The 17,073-nt window shown below is 35.1% G+C and overlaps 1 pseudogene across 1 annotated transcript in view; it reads left to right on the forward strand.

The window, feature by feature from the left end:
• Positions 1 to 16,507, forward strand: part of LOC148001994 (uncharacterized) — a 741,081-nt pseudogene extending 724,574 nt beyond the window's left edge. The window contains exons 21-28 of the transcript XR_015634494.1: positions 142 to 379; positions 5,366 to 5,386; positions 5,481 to 5,574; positions 6,765 to 6,960; positions 9,339 to 9,448; positions 10,540 to 10,725; positions 15,313 to 15,550; positions 16,322 to 16,507. The product of XR_015634494.1 is annotated as an uncharacterized LOC148001994 (transcript). The remainder of the gene's footprint in view (positions 1 to 141; positions 380 to 5,365; positions 5,387 to 5,480; positions 5,575 to 6,764; positions 6,961 to 9,338; positions 9,449 to 10,539; positions 10,726 to 15,312; positions 15,551 to 16,321) is intronic.
• Positions 16,508 to 17,073: the final 566 nt, after the last annotated feature.

A 17,073-nucleotide genomic window follows, 5' to 3' on the forward strand; every position in this document is an offset into this window, starting at 1 on the left:
AGATGCAAAAGACTCCATTTCAGAGACTTCATTTCATGGGATCTTATCTGTAATTTTCCTCCTAGTATTTCTTTTCATTTTTAAATTTATTTTGTAAACTATGTGAAATGACAATCTTCTTTTTGCCTTGTGGTGTTACAGAAGTCTCTTATATAAATCATGATTGACAACTATGATCAAATATTTGGAAATGATGATATATTTAGTAAGCACATTGACAAAAGGTCTGAAGACTTAAAGACATACAAAGAATCACTAAATTATTCTGGAAAATCTCCTATTATGACAAAAGGCATAGCTGGACACAACTGGAAAACCAATGATATTGATGAAAAATTTAATATTTCATATGCTGCACTGCAGGAAGAAGGTCCTACAGGTAAGACAAGATTTATTTATTCATCAAATGAATGGAGTCATTTGATCAAATCATTTCATGATGTCATAAATTTGTGTATATCAGAGAAGCTTTGGGACACAAAATGATTATTAGAGTATGGGAAAAGTTTTTAAACATTATATATATATGTATGTATATATTTATATATACACACATATATATATATTTTATATATATATATATATATATATACTCATATACTGAAATACATCTGGATACATTCAGGTATGTATGACACATTATTTAGAGAATCCACCAATATTTTCTGCTATATTTTCCCCCTTTTCTTCCCATGGTCCTTAAGTTAGAGAATTCCTTGCATATGAAATTATTATTTTTGATAAGATCATTTAGAAACAATGACTTGATTTAAAAATTGATTAAACATTCTGCAAGATTAAGCCCTGCACCACTGTCAACATGCTTTGGTTTCCTAGCACGAAAATACTAGTGTTTGTTTAATTTCCTATGAGGAACAATATTTGTCAAAATCTTATCATTGGTAAAAATATTTGCCCAGGATCCACTACAAATCCTATGAGACGTATGATAAAGAGGTTAAACTCACCTCATTATCAGGTGGTAGCACACAAATTCAAATACATTTTTAACTGAACTAATTTTTTCTATAGAGTTAAGAAAATATACCCAAATATTACCTTTATTTTAAGTGATGTGAATCTATCATCTGAGAATATTTGTCTGATGATGACATTTTATGTTTCATTTAGCAGGACAAAACAGAGCAGCTACCACATATAAGTGGTAGTGGATGAATTAAGAAGGTCTAAGGGCATCGTATCTTAATGTTCCCTTCTACCTCCTATTTAGTCATATTAGAAGAATTATTCCAAGATCCTATTTTAGTTTTATATTTCACCGTATTAGTTACAAATAATTTTCACTCATTGTACTTATTTTATGCTGCATATTTCATATTGTTTGCTATTATAACAAATGTTATTAAATTGGGTTATTGCTTACACTCCAAAGTGCCTTGTTCATGGTCCTACACAGTCTTTGGAAAAATTTTCAGTCTCTGCCTCTACAGCCCAGTTATAGTACTAGTTTCCCACCTCAGTTAACAATGTGTGGCCAGAATCTAATGACACTGAATAATCCCTCAGAATTCTGCATAGAATCACGTGCCATAGAAAGTTATAAATAAAATTCCATTAACAATCAAAATTAATCATCACACATGATGAACTTAGAGGTGGATCATGGTTTTAAAATATAAAAAATGACCTGAAAAGATAATCCAGTGTCTAAAGCAATTGAAATTTAGACTTTGTAACATGAATTTGGGTCATCAAAACATACATTAAAAAGCAAACAAAAGTAGGCATTGTAGCACAATCATCTCTAAACGAGAAGTTTCTACCTGAATAATGATGGCAGTCAGAGACAGTAACAGAAGCTTATTGGACAGATATTTCTGACATATTGTTCAGTAATGATCAAAAGAGACCCCCCCCCGAAAAAAAAGAGACAGAGAGAAAGGCCAACACTAGAGGCTCCTCATATGTTAATAAGCTCAAAGCTCTAATTAAGCTCTAAATATGTATCACCAGTGATGTGATCTGCATGTGCTTTACACACACACACACACACACACACACACACACACACACACACATGCATGCATTACGTACACTGAGAAATGCACAGAAGCATACAGCATATTTGTTATATCTCTCTTCATCACCTGAGGCCTCAACATGAAATATTCTTTATTCATGGTTTGTCTATCTCAAAAGTGTCTGTAATACAAATTTGAGAAATGGAAATCTTAGAGAAAACCTCCAGTAAAGAAATTGATAATTTCCATATTTACTGTTCTTGGTCTTTCCTGAACTCCCATTACTATAAGTTTACAATGTTTTCATTTATTACTAGTATTTTAAATTTTTATCAAAAATTGAATTATAGCACTGTAGCCTGACTTTTCTCCCTCAAGTCCATCACAGTCACTGCACTTTCATACTCATTTAAATATTGTTTTGTACATGTTTATATATATATATGTTTATATCTTTACAAATATGAATATTACTTGAGATCATTTTGTTCTATTTGTGAATATGGTTTCCATGATATACAGTGTATTAGACAATCCATATGCAGGTCATTTCTGTAAAAATTAATATTCTGTCAGTCATAATTAGCTGCCTATAACTTTTGACAAGTGAAATTTTGACCATTGCCTTAACACTGCATTGATGTTGCTATTATTGTGATTTTGCACCTATTTTTATGAGAGGCAATTTCAAAACAGACTTTCAAGTATGCTGGGTCTTACAGTATTTGTAACCCCTCTTCTACAATGGTCCCTGAGCTACAGAACATTTAGCTCTAATGTACATGCATTCACTGGTGCTGGATTTTTCATAATGCAATTATCTCTTCATTGTGTCAAAGTTTTTGTTTTCTGTAATGGTTTCCATTTTTTATACAAAGAGGCTTCTTCGATGTAGGATGATGGCCGCACTTGTTGGTACATATAAGACTAATATGTAAATGCTTTAAGAAATGTTGCTAATTTATTAAATTAATATCATCAATTTTAAAGTTTATGACCAAACTAGCTACATAAATCGGACTAGATTTCTAGCTCCAGCCATGATTTCATATCCTGGTGAGAGAAATTCTACCAATTGTTAAAGTATTTCCTGTGGCTTTCCCCCAAAATATGGATTTGTCAGGTAGCACTTGGATTTCTCTCAAGGTTGGTGGCTTGAGTGCCAGTTGCCAAATAAATCTTACAAGGAATCTCCGCAATCTACCTGGATATGTCTTGGAAGCCTGTAGGTTTAAGTCAAAGTTCTAAGGTAGATAAAGCAGTAGGCAAGTTGACACGTTAGGGAAGCAATTGATAGTTGTACCCACCTGTAATACCTATAAAGTACGATGATAACCAGTATGGCAAGATAGCAGAATAGGTTCAATAAGTGACACTAACAGCTCAATTCAAAACAACTGTTCTTTGATTAGACTTAAATGTATTTTCTTTACCGTAGAATTGAACATGGTTCTGAGTCTTTCATTTGGTTTCTCAGAAAAAAAAATTATTCCTAAGTATGCTTTTAAAGTTCAACATTTGGTATCTTGTTATTTCTCTTTAGGATCATCCGTGCAGGTCTTTTGACTTGTTCAAGTCACACATTTTCACTCCTCTCTGACAAGATAAATTCATTTTCCTAAAGTAATATGATATAAATGTTATATAAATATACAATTCCTTCTTTTTGATTACTTTAGTTTTCTTCTTTCCACATCTACAATTAGCCTTAATTGACAATAGTCTAAAACATCAAAAGTTGAAATTTCTAGCAATAAGAATGCTTATCATATTGAGTTAATTGAAGAATATTTAACAGTGAGTGCCTTATGTCTGCAAGGATGATAATGATTCTATCACCTAGAATTTCCTTATAGTGTGTGCTGCCCCTCATCAAGTTATTTATGAAATATTATGGTACCAATGGCTTCCTTTGCTGATCTTTGGTCATACTCAATTTACTCTTGTTTCATACAGCATATGTAAACAATTAAGATAATATTAAAACTGCATGTGACCAAGGGGACATATATTAGAAATGAAGAATTCAAAGTATGTCTTTCTGAAAATCATATGATAGTAAACATAAGTGAGCCTAAATATAACATAAGAATAATCAGATATCTTGTAAATTCTTTCAAAAGTAGCAACATACAAAATTAACACACAAAGTGAGTACTCCTTCTTTGTTAAAAATCACTGAATTACTGAAAACATGTCATTAACAGTAACTTTTAAAAGTATTAAGCTGCTTGGGAAAATTCTAACCAAGAAATAAAAGGCTTTTATGATTAAAAAAAACAAAACCAAAAACAAAAGAAAAAAATGAAAAAAAATTCAACCCAAAACAAAACAAAATGTCTTATAAATTGAACAGATATCAGATAATGGAAAGATTCCCACATGTTCATGAATCAGTGAGATTTAAACAGTAAAAATTCTAGATCATCCTGTAGTAACATTTTGATTCTATCCTTTGAAACCTTGATAAAATTTATAACACTCTTGATGTTATTAGGAGAAACGATATTGTAGAAGTGATTTCTTTTAAACTTCTTTCCTCCCAGTCTTCTGCCATGTTCCCTTGACCTCACCCGTAAAGCCTCACCAACATCACTTCCTAAATATTAACTGAACAAGGCAACACCAATGAACATGGAAAACTAAATGGGCCCTGAAACCTAGACAAAGAAATATAGGCAATTGCATCGTAAACACGAGTATGCGATTTTATCTAAAACAAGTGTATTTTTTGGATGCAGTAGATAGATGAAACCTGCTTTCTGACCCAAACTGATAGTCTGTATATTATTGGTGTGAGACCGTTAATGCTTAGAGTTATTAATGAGCAGTATTTATTGGGTTTTGTTATTTTTTTGTTGACACATACTTTTCCCCCTCTTTTTTGAATGACTACAGGGTTATTTATCATTTCTGTCCTCTTGTGTATATGTACGTTATCTTCAGCCTGCTGTTTGCATTTTGTAGACCAAGATTGATGATGAGAAATGGCTTAGTGGTGCTTAAACTATGTAATGTTTCCCTCTTTTGTTGATATGAATGATGCTTTTGCTCAGTAATAAAGTCTAGGCTAGTATCTGTATTCTTTGAAAGTGTGGAGAACGTTGATGCAGGCCCACTATATTTTAGAATATCCATTGAAAATTCAGGTATTAGTCTAATGTAGTTAATGTAGTGTGACTTTGTCTTTTTCATTCATAGCTTTTGTATTTTTATTTCTATGTTCAGTTAGCCTTTGACTATTATGTGTCTACTTGATGTTTTCTATGCTTCTAGTACTTTAACACATATCTCTTTTTGATTTGGCGTGATAAATGCAAAGGATATACAAGGTTAAAGAGAGTTCAGTTTCAAAAATTATTTCCCTTCTTTCTTATATGCAGAGAAACAGAAAGGAGATATATAGATATAGATATAGATATATAGATATATAGATATATAGATATATAGATATATAGATATATAGATATATAGATATATAGATATATAGATATATACATGCAAAGCCACCAGTATATTCTGATCCAACACCACCAAGAAAGAAATGCTTATTTGGCAAAAATCTTACAGAAAGCTGCTTGCTCCAATACGTGTGAGTATCATTTTGGCTTTCTGTAGCACCTTTGTTCTCAGTAAGCTATTTAATCAATCTGAGGAATGTTTAGATAACCGATCTATGAGAGTAAGATCATTTTAAAACAGAAATAAGTTCTACCGTATTTTGAATAATGTAATTGAAAGAAAAAGAGAAGAAATGCCATTCCCATGTTTTGCACTGACTGCATCAAATATTCAAACCCACCAGCATGTTGGAGGAAATAATTCTATGGAAGTTCCCCACTAATTAGCCAACTGTAAAGTCTTGCAGCTTCTTTATGACTCCACATTTCTCTGGAATCTCCCTTAACATTGCCCCTGAAATTACTCAATACTTAAAAATATCTGTAGGCTTTTCTTTTAAATTATCAATGAATTAGATGAGCACACTGTTTTTTATATATATTAACATCATTTATCCTAGTGGACTATATTTAAATGCCATCTAATATGGCTTAATCTATTTTAAATGAGTTATTAAACTTCTTTGTAAACATATCTTTAGTATCCAACATCTCTTTTAGCACTATAGCTGTGATAGGAATTTATGCTGTTTGTGAACACATTTATCCTGTCAGACACATGAGCATTACTGCCAATTTTTTAGGTATTTTAGAGCAGAATTTTCTGGTAACCTTGTTTGTATTCGTGTAATCAATTTAAAGTGGTATAAACCTATGCATGGTAGTCATGTTTACAGAGTAAATTATGGAAGAATGATAGAAATATGCTTGGGTTTTTGTGAAAGCATCTGTAGAAATAGTTGAAAATAAGAAGTCACAGAATAAGGATATAAAAGTCTCAGAAATATGGTGAAAAAATATTTCTTCAAAACACAAAAGTTAGGATTCATAATACAGGCCAGTACAAACAGTAAGTAAAATAGTGAGTTTATCTCTGGAAGGGAAATGTCCCAATATTTACTTAAGATGCCAGGCTTGAGAAAGATATTGATAGAAGGAAACACAAAGTAGTAGAGGACCATTCACCAAAATGCTTTGGGGAACAGAAGTCCAACAAAACGATGATGTTACAAATTGGGGAAAAAATGGATTAGGGAAGAAAATGTATTTGGAAGCTAAAACAGAAAAAAGTTCAATGACTACTTTATTCCTCTCAGTTATATCTGTGCAGCCAAAACTATCCTTGCTCAGGTTCACAATAAAAGACATATTTGTGATTCAGTTGTGGATCTCTAATACTACATCCTTATCCCACACAGGACATGTTATCCATAATTGCAGGGAAAGGAAGAGAATCAGATCACATATTCGAAATTCTACCTGAAAATTCACACTGGTGCCTCAGAGAGAGGATTGACAGTGAACAACTCATTGAATGGATTAAAGAATGCGTGCTTGTAATAGCATCTGTCTTGAAGGTAAGGAAGGTTTTCAAGTCACCAACATTAAGCATACCTCTAGAGATGCATATGTGCTTTCTGTCCTTAAGATTACATGATGATGACTGTTTCCTAGAACTATGGACACGTGACCTCTTGATAAGAGGCATGGCAGGTAAAAGTCTGACAAACCCAAAGATTCATCATAAAGACACAGGTGAAGAGCTTCTGTTGGAAGTTAACATCCTCATATATGAGATGGACTTTAGTTGGGCATTACAAATATTCCCACTGTTTTCACCTCTGAACATACCCTTTGAATTAATAGCTGAACAAGTTATAATGGTGGTAAAATGTGCTTTATCAAATGAATGTATTAAATAATACTTACCAAAAAATATCCTTCACAAATAACACTTCTAATTGACAAGTCCAACACTCACCTACAATAGGCTATCGATGTTGAATATTACCCTCTGTCTTGTATACACAAGAAATCGTTTTCCTTCTCAATCAAAAAATAATCCAGCACTCTCACTTTCACCAGATATTGCCATTCTAATTCCATGTCAAATATTCAAGTATTAGCCTAACCTACTTTTAACTTGTCTAACACACTAACACTCCTAACTTGCCAGGGAGCTGCAGTGACTCTAGAGCGAATATCATTGTTTTATTTTTACTTGGGCCATGATCTGATTTCACCTTTCAGAAGTCTGTGGAGCTATGGCCCAGACATAAATAGTAAAAATAATGCTCTGGGATTAGCTATGCTTACTAACATTAGGCAAAGGTACTGAATGATCCTTCCTTGGTCTTTGAGCTTGCCAAGTGTGTCTGATTCTCATTGCCAGAAACTTAAGACCTTACTGAAATTAGCCGTGTGTATTCAAAGCAATTTACATGTACAAGGGCACCTGGGATTCTTCCATTTTTATGGCTTGCTATCCTTAGAACAACATCAAAGTTCATTGTTGTATTTCATGCAAAGGACAGTTTCTGTTCTTCAAACAATCTGATGCTTACAACTAAATTTAAATAGTTGAATATTTACAAATTTTAAGAAAAAGACATGGAACTGTGAAATCTTCTCACATGGAAAGTAAGTAAGCTTCACCACTATTCCTGCTGGGTCTGTAAGCAAGGTGTACGTGTATACAACAGCTTTACGCTGTGTGAGCCTAAAGTACAGATTCAACAATTATATAGTCAGGATGAGTTAATTTTGGGTGCTGTCATTTTTTTGATAGTTGCCTATTCCAAGAAGAGGACTTTGGTTTTGGTTTGATTGTTTTGGTGGATTTTTAAACCATCATCATCGTCATCATCATCCTCATCATCATTTTACATTTTTTTGTTTGTTCATTTTATGTCTTGTATGCTGCCCCCTACCTATTCTGCCCTCACAGAGTCTCTCTCCTTCCCTGAGCTGAGTTGGGACCCTTGGGTTGTCCTCCTACCCAGGCACATGAACTCTCTTCAGGTTTAGCACATCTTCTCCCCCTAAGGCCAGATGGGGACAGGTTTTCACAGTAAACAGCTTACAGATAGCCCCAGTTCCACATGTTGGGGGACCCACAAGGAGACTAAGCTTTACATTTGCTAGAAATTGTGCTGTAGGTCATGCTGCAGCTTCTGCAGGATTTTTAGATGTTAATTCAGTCTTTGATAGCTCCCAGTGGTGCTGCTTAGTTGATTCTATAGCTCTTCCTGTGGTGTTCCTATCTCTTCCAGGTCATGGAATCTCCAATGATTGGCTGTGGCTGTACATAGCCTATTTCAGCCAGCTGCTGGGTGGAGTCTCTGAGAGGGCAGTTATGATAGGTTCCTGTCTGGATATTCCACATAGCATCTGGCATTTTTCAAGGCAAGAGAGCTTTGGGCTGGGAAGTGGAGTACAGATCTATGATTGCAAGTCATAGTGTGGACTAGAAGTCCGGAGAGGCAATTTGAACAGAACATAGGTTTATTTTATTGCTATAGCAACTAGGACACTGCTTCATTGATTATAGTCTTAGGGAAGAAAACACAAGATCCTGCATATAGGTTCCACATTTGATCAATGATTCTGGGGAGATAGAAGTTTGGGAGTCTTTTATGTAATATGCTTTCAACTAATGATTCTCAGCCATCCTAATACTGTAACACTAATATATTTCCTTATGGTTTGGTGATTACTAACCATTACATCATTTTGCTGCTTTCTCACAATTAAAATTTTGCTATTGGTAAGAATTATAAAGAAAAATGGAGAGAATATCTGACATGGAAGATATATGATACGTGAACCCCTAGTGGATTATGACTCCCAAGTTGAGAATCACTGGTCTAAACTGCTAATTTTAAATAAAAATGCTTTTCATGTTCTTTCTAAAATGTACATTGATCATTACTTTTTTATTTTCATCTAAAAAAAGGACTTCATTGCAAACATTGAAGGAAGTTTACTTACTTCTGACTTATAAGAGAATTGGCTTAGTGTCCCAGATGAAGGAACCCTGGTTGGAAAAAATAATGCCATCCAAAGGTAATGATACAGAAAGCACTTGTGGAACTGTATCAATATAGAAGCAGTGTTTTTGTAAGGTCATAGGCTTGTGTTTACAGTATTATAAGCTGGAGTGATGTCCCATGCCAAGAGGTTTCCTTAGCAAAGACACGTATTTTCACTTTTTAAACATGTTCATTTCTCAAACTACAGTGTTGAACCATGTCTGTGATCACACCTGGGTGTTTTCTTCTTTATAACGGTCACAGTTTAGAAGACAGCCTATGCAACACCTTGTGTGCAGGTCAGCCTAGAGTATTGGTTCAGTTCCTGTGTGAAACAAATTAAAAGAAAGAGGTGTGTATAATACCTGTGGATTATTTGCATCCTAGTATTATTACCATGTTACTGTGAATATACCACATGCTAAATATATGTCATTGATTAGAACATGAAGCTATTATGAATACTTCTTTCTCAAATATAACTACCTCGAACAGTCTAGGTCAGGTATAGCTTTGACTTCTTTGAATCTTTTTTCTGTGCAATACTCCAGAGAATGATTTTGTGTGTAACAGGAGCATTGAGCTCCACTTGCTACCCAGGTGCCATGCATCTCTGTCTTGCTGTAGCGAAGCTTTTATAATCGCATTCTGTAGGGTCACTAGAGTGCTTTCTGCTCCTTATGTTCTAGAGTGTCACAAGAATGTTACATGGATATATACTACATTAGATATTAAATGTGTCTCCACTCCATGGTGCTTGGGAAGATGGATTGATGTTTAATAACACTAGATGTTTTCATACACAGAACACACATAGTCTGCAACAATCTCATTCATTCTAATACCAATATCCCAACAGCTTCCTCTGGCTTCTGTAGGTAGCAGTCAAATATCTATTACATAGAAAATCATTCATACTTTTAAAATGTTCCCATGATTTTATACAGTAAAATGATTCGCAGAAAATATTTTTTGTAGTACTCTAGCTGTATATTATACTTCTTTTGAATTCTGGTTATACTATGAGTTGGTCTACAAAACATTTGCCCTGTTTTCTTCATAGTTTTGTAACTAACATTAGTTTTCAGATGGTCTAAAATAAAATTATCCCCTTTCTTTGTTTAGACTTCTACTGAAGATTCCTCAAGCAAACTTTATCCTTCTAAAGCATCTCATTTGGTAATAGTAATAATAAGAGACTCATCCACGAATAATTTAGACACTAACAGGTTATCTATCCGGATAGCTCCTTATGTTTTGTGGGATCAGATTACAAAGGACGCATGGTTTGGGAGTGATGTATCAAGAAAGGTAAGGGGATCTGACTTTTGCCTTTGGGAACAAAATTCTCATTGTAATGCAGGAAGTAGAAAAACTTTGGAAAGATCATTTCTGTAAAAGGAAACTCTAGGATTCCATTTTTCTGGAGTGGAGTGGAATATATATCGATCTGTTTCAGGAAGATTTGGGAAGAAAGATGGTTAATGTAGTTTAAAATAAGTGAATCATTTCAGTCTTTCTTTTGTTCTTTCTTCATAGATATTGATTTTGGCCAACAGTATGCTTCACATATAATGGTAGTCAAAGAAGACTAGAGTGAAGTTTAAAAAAAACTGATTATCCAGGTTTTGCTTGTTTTTTTTTTTTATTCCAGCCCTATTTTTGGAGTATATAATACTTGTATTTTACAGTAATTAGACTATTATATTATTACATATTCATATCAAGTGAATTAATGGTCATATAAAAGTACATCTCATATATATATTTCATATGTGTGTGTGTGCGTATTTGTGTGTGTGTGTGTATGTATGTGACAAAGTGGTGTATATTATTTTGTATACTTTCAATTACTTTACCACTAATGTATTCAGGTGCAGTTTTAAGTTCCTCAGGTCTCAAGGACCTCCACATAAAACCAGATACACTCAAACTAATAGAAGAAAAAGTGAGGAAGCATCTCGAATACATGGGCACTGGAGAAAATTTCCTGAACAAAACACCAATGGCTTATGTTCTAAGACCCAGAATCGACAAATGGGATCTCATAAAACTACAAAGTGTCTGTAAGGCAAAGGACACTGTGGTTAGGACAAAACGGCAACCAACAGATTGGGAAAAAGATCTTTACCAATCCTACAACAGATAGAGGCCTTATATCCAAAATATACAAAGAACTCAAGAAGTTAGACCGCAGGGAGACAAATAACCCTATTAAAAAATGGGGTTGAGAGCTAAACAAAGAATTCACAGATGAGGAATGCCGAATGGCTGAGAAACACCTAAAGAAATGTTCAACATTTTTAGTCATAAGGGAAATGCAAATCAAAACAACCTTGAGATTTCACCTCACACCAGTGAGAATGGCTAAGATCAAAAACTCAGGTGACAGCAAATGCTGGCGAGGATGTGAAGAAAGAGGAACACTCCTCCATTGTTGGTGGGATTGCAGACTGGTAAAAGCATTCTGGAAATCAGTCTGGAGGTTCCTCAGAAAATTGGACATTGAACTGCCTGAGGATCCAGCTATACCTCTCTTGGGCATATACCCAAAAGATGCCCCAACATATAAAAAAGTCACGTGCTCCACTATGTTCATAGCAGCCTTATTTATAATAGCCAGAAACTGGAAAGAACCCAGATGCCCTTCAACAGAGGAATGGATACAGAATATGTGGTACATCTACACAATGGAATATTACTCAGCTATCAAAAGCAATGACTTTATGAAATTCATAGGCAAATGGAGGGAACTGGAAAATATCATCCTGTGTGAGGTAACCCAATCACACAAAAACACACATGGTATGCACGGATTGATAAGTGGCTATTAGCCCAAATGCTTGAATTACCCTAGATGCACAGAACACGAGAAACTCAAGACAGATGATCAAAATGTGAAATCTTCACTCCTTCTTTAAAATGGGAACAAGAATACACTTTTGAGGGAATATGGAGGCAAAGTTTAGAACAGAGGCAGAAAGAACACCCATTCAGAGCCTGCCCCACATGTGACCCATACATACACAGCCACCCAATTAGACAAGATGGATGGAGCAAAGAAGTGCAGGCTGACAGGAACTGGATGTAGATCTCTCCTGAGAGACACTGCCAGAATACAGCAAATACATAGGCGAATGCCGGCAGCACACCACTGAACTGAGAAGGGGACTCCCAATGAAGGAATCAGAGAAAGGACTGGAAGAGCTTGAAGGGGTTCAAGACCCCATATGAACAACAATGCCAACCAACCAGAGCTTCCAGGGATTAAGCCAGTGCCCAAAGACTATACATGGATTGACCCTGGGCTCCAACCTCTTAGGTAGCAATGAAAAGCCTAGTAAGAGCACCAGAGGAAGGAGAAGCCCTTGGTCCTGCTAAGACTGAACCCCCAGTGAACGTGACTGTTGGGGGAGGACGGTAATGGAGGGAGGATGGGGGAGGGGAACACCTATCTAGAAGGGGAGGGGGAGGGGACAGGGGGATTTTGGCCTGGAAACCGGGAAATGGAATAACTATCGATTAAGCTGCACATTTGCTACATATATGTAGGGGGCCTAGATTCTGGTGCTGGAGCATATGAAGGGGGAGGTCCTGCAGATTCAAAGGTGAAGGATCACAATGATTTAAAGGCTACAGCAAGATACCAGGATATAGAAGGAGAGGCATGTCTGGGAGGCTCCAGTATTGATGGTGTAGCAAAATCCAGGGGGCTAGAAGCAGGCCAGTGACTTATTTCAATGTACATTTGCAAGTAAACTGGTTTGGACAAAAGGGTATAATTTGTGACATAGTATAGTGACATAGTGAGCACACCACATCTGACAGATTGCATTTTTTAGAAGGATTTTAATTTTTTGTTTGATTTTTAATTTAACTTTAAAACTTTATTTAATTTTAATTTTTGAAGTTTTGCGAGGGGGGATTGTTAGCAAGAGATAATTGGAAGGATTGAAAAATAAAATGAGAATTACTTGTGACCATCATGATAAATTTAAAGAGATTCAATAACAGACATATATTTTGAAAAGGATAAAAAGCAACAAAAAAGTAAAAAATGAAAGAAAGCAGGGTACATTTTAACTAATAGTTTCCAGGGATTAAGTCCACAGGAAGGACGAATTAGTGATGTCACACACATGAATAGTATTCTCACCCAGGACTCAACTTGGCTTGGACTAGAAACCTACCTTTTATAGGTAATTTCTTATTACCAAGCTCCTGGAAACCTAAAATCCAAGCCTGTATCAAAGCGCATGTCCAAATGAAGCAACAAAATTCATTTTTCACTCTTAATAACTATTAATGATTCTTCTGTTATGGGCAGTTCCTTTCAAATATATTCTTTTGTATGGCCAAGCATGAAAACAAACAAGCAAAACTATTCTGTGCAATCTGCATATAAAATATGACTATCTTGTGCAGGACTGCTCAAACATAAACTTAGCTGCATGCTGGTAAGAAATATGTGATGAGTAGAGTTGACTTAACCTAAGCCATCATCTCAGAAGAAAAGTAACTTATCAGTGTTGCTCAATTTAGGAAGTGTTATAATTTCCTATGATTGCTGTGACAAAACATTGATAAAAAGCAACTTACAGAAGACAGGTTACACTCCTTGATATACTTGGAGTTACCTGTTAACTCCTGAGAAATATCAGGGCCTAAACTGAAGCAGGGCAGGAACCTGGATTCAAGAACTGAAGTACAAGCTGAGTAGGAGTTCTGCCTCTTGCCTTGTACCTCATACCTTTCATTTTCTGACTAATAGTTAAAGGGTGGCAACATCCTAGAGATCTGGGCCCTACAAATTCCAAGATTAATCAGGACAATATCCTTTAGACTTCTCTATACATTAGGTCAATCTGATGGAGGCATTTTCTCCATTAAACTCCCTTTTCTCACCAACTTCTTTTCTCAGACACATTTGTTTTGCCTTAATAAAACACCAGGATCTAAAACACTAAATAAAGATTGCCCATGGGAGAACCCGTGGCTCCAGCTGAATATGTAGCAAAGGATGGCCTTATTTGGCGTCACTAGGAGGGAAGCTGCTTAGTCCTAAGGAAGCTTGATGACCCAGGGTTAGGGAATGCTAGGGTGTTGTTGCCAGAGTGTATAGGTGAGGGAGGGAGCACTGTAATAGAGGAAGGGGGAGGAGATACAGGGTTTGTGGAGGTGAACTGTGAAGGGGGATAACGTTTGAAATATAAATAAATAAAATAGCCAATAAAAAATAAAACAGTATTACCAGGGAAACTTGTTCAAGTAAGTGGTTCTTTGGGACTTAGAAATGCTGAGAGTGTATAGCACTTCAATGTCATGACAGAGGAGCATGTCTGCAGAAAGGAAAAAAAAAACAAACAGCAAGCTGAAACCTGATGTCTCTTGTCTTGGGAAGGAAAAATGTAGCAGAGAAAGTACATTGAAAATGGGCACCTGTATTTTGTAATTCCAAATTATAGGCAATGGCATACTTCTATCAGGAGGGCCAAGGGACTTAAGCCACCAGAAAGTTGTCACAAAGAGGGTATTGCCATGGCTGGAACTAGAATGGCATCCCATTCAAAACATCCCAACAGAAACCCCCAATCCTTCTACCCCCTAAAAATCTCAACGAATGACAGTCATTAATTAGATTAACTCACAGTGTGTGGCAGCACATCAAGTTTGAAATGTTGCTTTGGTTTAGTAGTTCTATTCTTTGCAGTATGCCTTAAATTTTGACAAGTTTTGGAAAAATGCAGAGAACTTAGAGTCTCCATTTCAGAAACTTCATATCATGCATTCCTATCTATGGCAACTGTTATTTTCCTCATAGTTTTGGATATCATTTTTAAATTTCAATTTTGTAAACCATGTGAAATGACAATCTTGTTTTGCCTTGTGTTATTACAGATGTCCATTATACAAATCATGATCGACAACTATCATTGAATATTTGGAAATGATAATATATTTTATAAATGTATTGACAGAAGATCTGAGGATTTAAAGACTTCTGCAGATTCAATAAATTCTTCTGGCAAATGACCTATTATGAAAGAATTCCTAGCTGGCCCCAACAAGAAAACATATGATAATGGTGAAAAATTAAAAATTTCATCCATTCCTCTGAAGGAGGAAGGTCCTACAGGTGAGCCAAGATTTATTTAGTCATCAAATGAACGGAAGGATGACATCATTCACTTATTTCATAAATTTGTAAATATGAGAGTAGTTTTGGGCACAAAATGATATTAGAGTATGGAGAAACTTTTTAACCAACACTAATTAAATTATACTTAAATTTATGCATATGTATATACAAACCTATATATATGTATATATAATTTATATGTATATACACAAACAGACACACACTCACACACAAATACTTAGGTACTATATATACCACATGTAAGTATGACAGACTCTTTATTCAGCCTCTTTAAGAATCCCACAATATTGCCATTCTTCCTATGGTCTTTAAGTCACAGAGGATTCATGCATATAAAATTATTATTTTTGATAAGATCATTAGAAACAATGTTTTAATTTATACCTCCAATAGAGATTCTGCATGTTTAAGTCCTGTACCACTGTCAACATGCTTTTTGATTTTAATGCAAAAATAATAATGTTTGCTTAATTTCCTACAAGAGAAAATCTTGCCAAATGCTTAACATTGGCATAAATATTAAATTGCACAGGATCCACTACAAAACCTACGTGAAGAAAGATAAAGAGGCTAAAATGCACCTGATTAATATGGTAGTCCACTCAAATTCCTATACATTGATAACGCAAGTAATTATTTGTATAGAGTTAAGAAAATATACCGAAATATTACTCTTATCTGAAGTGAAGTGAATCTATCATCTGAGAATGTTTGTCTAACAATGACATTTTATGTTTCATTTAACAGGACAGAACAGAACAACTACCACATATAAGTGGTAGAAGATGACTGAAGACATTATAAGGTCATTCTATTTTAATGTTCCCTTCTACCTTCCACTTAATCATAGCAGAACAATTAATACAACATCCTGCTTCAGCATTCATATGTTATCATAATAAATGTTATAATAAATAAAAGTGTTATTGCTTACACTCCAATGTGCCTTGATCATGATTCTCCATAGTCTTTGGAAAGTGACATTTTTCTGTCTCTGCCTCTACAGCCCAGTTATACTACTTGCTTTCCCACCTCAGTTTCTAAAGTGCAGCCAAAACTAATGACATTAAATAATCCCTCAGAATTGTGCCCAGGATTCTGTTCCATACAAAGTTCTAAATAAATTTCCATTACCAATCAAACGTAATCATCACACATGATGAAGTTAGAGATGGATAACGGTTGTTAGATTATACAAAATGACCTGAAAAGATCAGTGCTTAAGCAACTGAGATTCAGGCTTTGTGACATGAACTTGGGTCATCGAAACATACTTTAGAACACAACAAAACTGAGTATTGTTGCACAAGCATCTCTAGACCAGAAGCTTCTACCTGGATGGAGGTGGGACTTGGAGACAGTAGTTAACAGAAGCTTATTGGCCAGATATTCCTGACATGTTGTTCAGCAATGATCAAAAGAGACCTTTTGCCAAAAAAAAAAAAGTAACTGAGAAAGACCAATACTGGATGCTCTTTTCAAATATAAATAAACATGCT

Source organism: Rattus norvegicus, chromosome 12 (assembly GCF_021556685.1).
Source record: "Rattus norvegicus strain SHRSP/BbbUtx chromosome 12, alternate assembly SHRSP_T2T, whole genome shotgun sequence".
Taxonomy (NCBI): Eukaryota; Metazoa; Chordata; class Mammalia; order Rodentia; family Muridae; genus Rattus; species Rattus norvegicus.